Consider the following 9,834-nt stretch of genomic DNA (forward strand, 5'->3'; position numbering starts at 1 on the left):
GAATTTAAAATCAGATTTTTTCCAATTGTTATGGAACAATAATAATAATTTTTGTTTACAATGATCAAAACTATATTTGATGCTTTGTTTTAATGACATCTTTCATATAAGTATACTTAAGTGTTTGTGCACATTTACATTCTGTGGTGTTGCATGTTTTTCTGGTAATATTGAACTGCATTGAAAGGACTCATCAGAAAGCTAAAGAAGTTTCCAAACACAAAAAGTCCATTAATTATATGTACAGTTTGAGTGATGGTAGTCACAAAAAGTACATCATTGTACTGTACATTAGGGATGGGCAACCTTTTCCTATGTAAGGGCCGCATTTCAAGACTTTTGAACTGACGCGGGCTGCATACAAGAGAAAAGAGAAGAAAAAAATGTCGGTAAATCACAATTATTTGTTCATATATAATTATAAATTAGCATGGGTATATTTAACTTAGCTTCTGGAACTGATGTAAATGTAATATTTTGGAAATATTTGGTTAAATATTAGTCACTGCTAGTTTTAAATTAGTTTTGATGTGTCTGTTAGTCGGTTTCTTGTTTTAATTTTTACTAAATTCATTGCGGAAAAACTATTCACATACATAAGTTGTAGAAAATAACGTTTGAATTTTTGCTATGTGCCTCCTTAAACTGCATTGAAAGGACTTATCAGAAAGCTAAAGAAGTTTCCAAACACAAAAAGTCCATTAATTATATGTACAGTTTGAGTGATGGTACATCACTCGAACTGAACTGAACTGAACTGTACATCATTGTACATGATGCCGGGAGGGAGTCAATTAATACATTTATTCATATTTTATGTAATGCAGGCAGCAGGTTGTCCATCCCTGTTGTACAGTACATGATGGAAAGAGGGATGAAGCATTGTTTTAGTTGTATTAGTGGCATATGAATTTGTTCTTATAAATAAATTTTGTTACTTATTGATATAAGAACAAATTTTGTTGTTTAAATATGTCCTACTTATTATTCATGTGAATAAACTGTCAGTTTAATTAAAAAGTTCTGAAAAGATTTTCTAATTTCTTCAATGTTGGAGGTCCATGAACTATTGTACAGTACATGTAATAAAGAGGAATGAGTTTGCCAAAAGTACAGATCATTTTGTATATCTTAGCCAAGCAATACAGTACACGGTATTTGGCTAGTGCACTGGAAATTTTAAAAAGTTTAAAAAGCACTTTTTTGGTAATTTACTATGACCTTTTAATAATTTGTTCCTTTCACAAAATAAATAGACTGGTCCCTGCTACTGCACATTTTTACAGCATGGCCAAGATTCATGAAATGAACTGTACATCATTGTACAGTACATGATGCCGGGAGGGAGTCAAATGTGGCTAAAAAACTGTACATGTAATTAATACATGACCCATATTAAATTATTTTATGTGAAATCATACATTTTGTTATCAGATAAGTTACATTAACTTTTTATTATTAATAATTGCTTTTATTACCATTTATCATTTAGAAATATTTGATTTGTAAAACTTAATTATAAATATTTCAATTTTATTATCTAAAAATCCTATGCAGATGAAGGAATAATATAATTACAGTTTTATTAATTAAAATTAATATTGTTTTTATTAATAATACTTCTATTTACATTGTCTCTTGACTTATTTGAATGTTGTTTTATCTTTAAAATAGCAAAAAATTTATTAGTTATCTCTGCACAATTCTATTTTCTAACACACAAGGATGTGTCGTTATAATGTATGTTTAACCCTAGGGACCAGTTCAGAAAACAAGAAAATTGTGTCTTAAACCATTTTCTGTACTAAGAATTTTATTGATCTTGAATGAATAATTGACCATTATTAATTATTGTTGGTCATGTCAGACCCCATGGCCTAGACCTGAATAAAAATAGGTCTAAATCAAACTTGCCTCTACCCATAAAATTTAATTACTTTTTTAGATTAAGTACTTGCTTAAATCTTGGCTTTGACCAGTACAGCAAATGGCAATCTGCAAGACAGATTTGGCATACTAGATCGTATAGTAATTATATAGCTGCAAACAACCAAAGCAATATTTCATAGTCACATTCAAGCATTGACTAGCAAAGAGAACAATGCATAGAGATCCATGAATTTCTGAGTCATTCAAAGTGATACAAAGACACGATGTATTTCCACTGATAAGATTTTGGTCATGTGCGCATATTCAATAGATTTTTTTTATCAGTTATATTGATGAGAAATTTGAATGAGATGACAAGTTACACATACTACATTCACAACATACATCATATTCTATATATTCACCCATCTTTGCTTAAAAAGTCAATATCACTTTCATGTCAGAAACCAATAATTTCAAGCTTGGTCCAGGAGGTTCATAAACCCAAGCAATCAATTCAGATATCAGTAATTCCCATTTGATCTGTCATGCAATAGCAGTTTCTCATTTGTTGACAAGTGATTCTATTTTATAGTTCTGATATTGAATATGTGCACAACACTCATATTTTCAAGGAGTTAATTTATTATTTATTTGATGATAAAATGTTTTTTGAAACATAAATAGTCTCATTGTTCTACTTAATCTTTATAGTGGCAATTACAAATCAAATGTAAAAGAAATTTAATTATTTTAGATTATATTTATTATTTGAATGGTGGTAGTTTATTTTTTATTCTGTTTGTCAGTGTCACTGTTAAGAATAGATCTGACAATGAAACTATTTCTTTCAAAAATGCTTTATCATCAAATAAATAATAAATTGAATCCTTGAAAATTATTGGTGTCGTTTTATTGATTATACTTAGTAGCCAGTGATTGAGAAATAAAAAGCTTTGTATGTCATTGGATAAAACTAGCATCTGGTTAATTTGTCAGTTGCAAGAAAAATGGCAGAATAATGCTTTCAGCTTTTGACATTGTAGCTCTTCGGATCTGATGAACTAATTTTGAGAGTCCACAATGTTCTAATTAAAAATAAAAAAATAGTAATATTTTAAGGTTATTTTATGTTACACTTAGATTCAAAATTTAATATTTATATTGGCAATAACAATTTCTGTCGTCTTTCCTTATTACTGTTCCTAAGATAACTATTTAGGGTTTGCAAAGGTCAAAGTTCTTTTTTCCTGATTACATAGTAATTAATTTCTGACCTTTGGTGTTTCTAAACTCGATCACTTGTGGCTTAGAATATCCTCTTTGCTAAGCAATTCTCATCTTCAAGCAAGTAATCAATCATCATTAATATCATTATTCAGGTTGAACGCCATGGCATAGATTCTGAAAAAAGTCTAAACAACCTCTTGGATCTAGATCTTGTTTCTATAAATGATCACACATCTCTATACATTTTCATTTTTCTTAAAAAGTCTTAATTTTTATTTTGATACTTAAATGTAATATTTCTAAAGTGTAAACATAAAATGTTTTAAATTTTTTTTTATTTTGAAACAATATATATAAATTATGCACTAAGTAACTTTAAGATAATACATTTGACTATATTGTGTAATTGTTGAGAGGGTTTTAAACGTCTGGATTTATTCAAAAGAAGTATCAAACATCCATCTCTTTGACTTATTAATTTTAGTCATTAATGATAATGGTAATGCACTCAGGAAAGTAATTGCCTTTTACTAAAGATATTTGAAAGAATAAATAAAAGAATAACAATAGTTTCAAGTATCTTTATCATTGCTAATATGCAATATTTAAATATAATTTTTAAAGCTAGGAGTTTTTATACTGTATATAAATGTATATTAATTAGAATACTGTGTGTTTATAATAATAAATTGAGATATGATTTACTGTAGTTGCTGTATTATACTGTACGATATATACTGTATCAATGTGCTATATTCTCGGACCTGTTATTTGAGTTATAGTGTGCTTTGTTGTATATTATTATTAATTGGACTGAAAAACATGTATTCTGAATTTCATTAAATATTTTTGAACAACAGTTTTGGTTTATTCCTAAAAACTAAGAAGCAAAAATATTTTCATCATCTCTGATTTTGATTGCAAGGAAGTAGCTCTCCAGCATCTAGAAATTTTGCAGGTAACTGATAATCGCTAGAAGAGAGAGGGTTATGATTATCCTCATCTAGAATTAAAAAAAAAGAAAAAAAAAACATTTTAGAGAATCTAGAAGAGAAATAATCTGGAAATGCTTCATCCCCAGAAGATTTATATGAGATAATTGCATGAATTCTTAGATAACCACGAGTTTTAACAACTGATTATATAGTTAGTTCTGTTAAAGATAAGGAGATTGAAGATGCGTATAAAAGATTGAAAATATATTTTCTTTGCTGTTCTAAGTGTTAAATTGACATTTATACTCTTCAGATTGTTGTCAAGGGAGAGATGAAATGAAGGCGAATAAAAAATGGGATCAGAGATGTACTGTACGTTTAATTATTAGTTTCCCAGCTGATAGTTTTGATAGTTTATCGTCATCGTTCAAGGTAAATTGTTAAAAAACCAAATTTTTGAAGTCCGTAGAAAATTAACAAATTTGATTTTCAACCGTACGTTAATAGAAGCATTAAATAGGATTCTAACGGAAAAAAACTATTTGATCCTATCTATTTCCGATTTCAAGAATTTTTGGAAAAGGATTTTTCCGTAGAAAAACTGAATTTTTAATGCCATCTGCTGAAGATCGCTCGCGTGCATAACCAAAGAGATTACAATCAGCCTTAATCAAAAAATTAAAGTTTTGGAATGATTAGTGGCATTTATTGACTACTATCAAATGAAAATTGCATATAATTTTTTTCTCTTCTTTATCCATTATGATGAAATTTTAATATAAGAAAATAAGTTGTGTAGTCCAAAAGATTCATTGTAATGACAATTATAATTGTTTTTATATACATTTCTTATTTTGTATGGCTTTAAATCAATTGTTTAACTGTATTCTTCACGCCCATTGCAAATCTATCGATTTGTTGTATCTATCAATCGGTGTTTATAAAGCAGTCTTCTATTTATAAATACTGTAATTTCAAGTCCGTTCATATAAAAATGCAATTGAATTATCAGTGATTAGAATATTATTATTATTTTGTTTAATGAAATAAACAAGAAAATCCGTGTTTTTGAATCAAATAACAATTACCAAAATCTCAAAATGAAAACGACTAAATCCAAAATTTTTCAGTTTTATTTATGTAGATGTGAGAAACTTCCTCCTAAAATCCTAAATTATTTGTATCGAAATATTAGATGCCATTGTTCAAAAACTATTAATGCCAATCTTGAATTTTTGTGTGTATATAATATATGTATGCTCTACATTCGTGAACAAAAGTTGAAGTTTCGAAGAAAAGGTAAGAATTGCTTTCACCACGATCTTTATTTTTTAATATTTTACATAAGGTGATAATATAAAGGACGAGAGCGGCTCCCTTTGAACAAAGCCCTCGTGTTAAAAAAAAAGAATCGTTTGTCGTAAATTGTGCCGAAAAGAAGACGAATATTCGTCTCCACGTAGCCTATTCGTATTGTTCATCAACACTACTCGGCATTCGGCGAATAGCGAACGTGTGAACTGGTGATCAGTGTATTCAGTTTGGCGTTTTTTAAAACTAGATCTACTAGATTTTTCACTCGACGAGCGCACACCTGTACATATTCGATCATTTTTCCAGCATCGATTCGTTGGGGAAACGACGAATATTCGTCCGAGATCCAGAAAATGAACAATTCTCAAAAAATAATTTATGCCGCAGCTTTTATAGTTATGAATAGTTCATATCTATTAATTAATGAAAAAAAGCCTAAAAGAAGATAGTGAATGGCATCACTTCAAAGCAGAAACAATTCCCCCTAATATCCAAACCTCCCTCTAAATTTCAGAAATTTTCGTCAAAGACATAGTAGTTATTAATATTGTATGGTAAAGAACATTGTTGGAAACCACGAGTGAAAAATCTGAAAATGCATAATCGTTGATTTTGATTTTGTAAGTCAAGACTAAAAGACGGACAAGGCACATCTACCGCGGTTAAAGGTAACGTAAAAATATTTTTGAAAGAGAAAATTTATAAAGGTTTGTACGAAGCCTCAAATGCAATGAACCTTTAAATTGAAAATGTGATATACTTGGCATATATTCATCATCGGGATTAGCCGGGTTTTAAAAGGCTAACTTTAGTGTAGAAACTTTTGAGATGAAAGTTCAGAATGTTTTTGGATCCGAGTCATAGTTGCTGACCATACGATTGAAAAAATTGTTGATCTTAGGGTACATCCGCTATTTGCATTATGTCAAACTACTGTATTTGACGAACTGTTTGTCATTCGGCAAGCGCTCAAATACACAGTCGATTATTCGTTGCGAGTACGACGAATGTTCGTCCAAGATCTAGAACAATAGATAGTTCTCGAACAATAATTTGTGGCGCTTTTATATTACCAGTAGCTGGAATGTATTAATAGAAAAAAGCCTAAAAGATGATAGCGAATGGCATCGCTTCACCAAAGCAAAATAATGTAAATGTGAAAAAGGAAATTTTTTTAAACAATCCAATAAAACCGTATTGCAAAACACGATCAGAAATATTTAAACTATTAAACAAACTCAAAAAAATAAACCAAATTCAAAATCAAAAGATACGATTTAGTTAAAAAGGACTAAAATGGAAACACTGGTGACCAAATCCACATATTCGTTATTCTCGGAGTGCCTAGGAGTGTGGATGGAACCCACGAAAAGGAGGGAGCCAATAAGTTATTCGTCTTCTTTTTACGGCACAATTTACCGACGAGAATCGGGAAATGCCGAATCTTTGCTCGGTGTTCGGCGAATAGCTAATGCGTGGATGCGCCCTTACAATTATGAAAAAAATTACGGTAATTTTGAATTACTACTACCTAAAATAGCTCCTTACGTTAATTAGTAATAGGAACATATAGATGGACGTAGTCGTAGGACAGTACAAGCAAAACAGTTATTGGTTGTCCTTCGGATATTGGTAACACCGGGTTCTTTTAGGTAAGTTATTTTTCCTTTATTTTGAACTAAAGATTGAGAAGTTACTTTAAAATTAAGGCGTATACATGTATTTTTTAAAATTTTATTTGGAATTTAAAGAAAACGAGTAATTATTTATTGCGATATTGTCACGATGCCGGGCTGCAATTTTCGTCACGATGCTCTTCATTTTTTAGTAGTGTCTCGCTCCCGTACATCATACTTTTCCTTTTAGCAATAGAGTCGTGCCGGTCGTTATCTAACTCCTTTTCGCGGGAAAATATTGAAGTACGATGTATACCGTACAGCGGCAAGACACTACTAATTTGGGGTCGAAAGCATATATTTTAAATTAAAAATATGATTAAAAATTTCAGCCCGGCACGATGTCACAATAAATAATTTCTTCTTTAGAGTTCTGTTTCTTTTTTGCAGGTTACAACTTCGTTTGAGAACAGCAAGATTTCCTAATGCGATAGAAGTTGCTGATGGAATATATATTCCAACCAACAAAGCCTCTTAATCCTCCTAGTCCTTACCTCTGTACAGAGAAGTTCCCTGTAATGATATTGCAGTGTTGTTGAGATCATAAATATCGTTTTACACATTGTTTCCAGTTTACAGATATTACTATTTCAACTTAGTGATTATTAGCCTATATTTTTCATTTAATGGAGCGGTATATCGTACATATCTATTTTGTTGAGTTTACTGAGTTCCGAGCACGACCCACGAGTTTTAGAGGAGTAAAAAATTACAAATGATATCGCGGCAAAATTTCGCATTCTTACCTCGGAGATTCCGGTTATAGAAACGGAAACCGGATTTTAACTCTATTCAGAAACCACATAGCCCTAATTTAACTGTTAGACGGTAAAGATACAATAAATCTCGCTGTAAAACTAGGCGCGTGATACAGAATAAATCTTATAAAATCGGTTTTAAGTACAGTAGACCCCTATAACGCGGGTTGATATAATACAGATTCGTATATCGCGGCGAAAAAATTGCGACCGTATTCGTATAAAGACGCTAAAAGAGACTCGTAAAATGCGGTAAAAAGTCATCGCCGACTCGTGTCGCGACAGAATTGGTCGAATCTGGACCAATAGTGGACGAGCAGCCGAACTATTGATACTTACACGCTATGGAGAGTTTTGTCTAAGGGCTTGTGCACATTAGGCATTTTGCGTTGCGTTAAACGCGCGTTAGCTCGGCGTTCGACGATCGTTTAGTGGAGCGTTAGCACTGGCTCAGTTTGGAAATGGATGCGAAAGTAATTGCTTATGTGTGCCTCCTCCATCGTCGCTATAAAAGACGATGATAGAGGCAAAGAGAATTTTGGGTGCACCCAATATTACAAGATAGACTGACGCATGGAATGTTTCTGACGTATCCAAAACTAAGATAATATGAACCCAAGTTTTTTAATTCTTTTAGAATATCTATAAAATCATTTGACGATGGCTGGTCTCTTTTAGATTTCATCAATAAATAGATCGGTATCGAAACGATCGTTCTCCAATTCGGCCAACGTACAGTACGTCCACTCTACCCGAAAACGCGCGATCGAATGTACAACAACATGGCAGCACATATATCTCAAAACGCGCGTTTTAACAAAAATCGATCAACGCGCGTTTGACAATGCCTTGTCAAACGCGCGTTGGCCAAAAGCGGGCACGTTTGAGTATGTATGCCTATACAGAACTTTTGATTCTTTAAAACGCGCGTTTAAAAACGCCTAATGTGAACGCAGCCTAATACAGTACTATAATTTTATACATTTCTTGTGGAAAAAAACATTTTTTATTCAACGGTTATAAAAATTATTTCTGTTAATGATGTCTCCAAAGTTCAACGAATTTTTCGCAGAAAAATAACTTATCAGAAAACGCGGCCGCCGTTCGGTGCGCCGCTTCGCGACGAAAACAAGCTTAAGCAATGGCGACGTCGAACGGTGCACGCTCTGTAAGTAATCCTACAATTTTTTGTTTATAGCATAGTTTATACGGATTATTCCCAAAAAATTATACGTGTTTTGGAAATGTTGAGTCGAATTAGTTTAGAATCGATTAATTTTATGGAAGAAAACCTTTCAAATAGCCGTAGTCCGTCGTGCCGGGCTGTGATTGGCTCATGTATTTGAGGATTCTTATAAAGCGGAACGTATCTACCACGTTATAGGGGGTCGATTGTATACACTTTAAAGAACACAACCACCAGTCTGTTCTTGTTAAATGCGTGCCTTCTCTATTTTTAAGAAAATTGAAAATTTTTCGCGTTTTCAAATTTGTTTTAAAACTAACTATTTGGCTAGACATTTAGCCGAAATTCTACTTTAATTAAAACGAAACAAATCCTAAAACAAAAGTAAATTCCTATAATGAGGGAACTCTTGCACTCCGCACTCGATAACCCATTGGTGTAACTGTTGGTACGGTGGGGACGGGTTCTTCGGCGAGATCTTATTTGAAAACGGAATCGAACGTGCTGCGAAATTATACCTCGTGATCAGTTATTGGAAAAAAGTTACATAAATAAAAAAATACATGTACTATAATAATCGTTTTAAAATATTTAAAAGATGACTGAATCTTATTCGCGATATTTTATGCCTGGATTTCGTATAAATACAGTCGACCCCCCTATAAGATATAGATACGTTCCAATTTATTAGGAATCCGATTTCTTACAAGTCGTTCCAATCACAGCCCGACACGTGTCAAGTTTACGGACTACGGCTGATTGAAAGGTTTTCTTCCATAAAATTAATCGATTCTACACTAATCCGACTCAACATTTCCAAAATACGTATATTTTTTCGTAGTTTTATAGGAATCGTAATTATAGGG

The 9,834-nt window shown here is 32.0% G+C and overlaps 1 long non-coding RNA gene across 1 annotated transcript; it reads left to right on the plus strand.

The window, feature by feature from the left end:
- The first annotated feature begins 507 nt into the window (after window positions 1-507).
- Window positions 508-7,590, plus strand: LOC111619015. Its single transcript, XR_002755674.1, has 2 exons — window positions 508-7,000; window positions 7,415-7,590. It is a non-coding gene; the product is annotated as an uncharacterized LOC111619015 (long non-coding RNA).
- Window positions 7,591-9,834: the final 2,244 nt, after the last annotated feature.

This window comes from Centruroides sculpturatus, unplaced genomic scaffold, assembly GCF_000671375.1.
Source record: "Centruroides sculpturatus isolate CEXI.00-Female unplaced genomic scaffold, Cexi_2.0 scaffold234, whole genome shotgun sequence".
Classification (NCBI taxonomy): Eukaryota; Metazoa; Arthropoda; class Arachnida; order Scorpiones; family Buthidae; genus Centruroides; species Centruroides sculpturatus.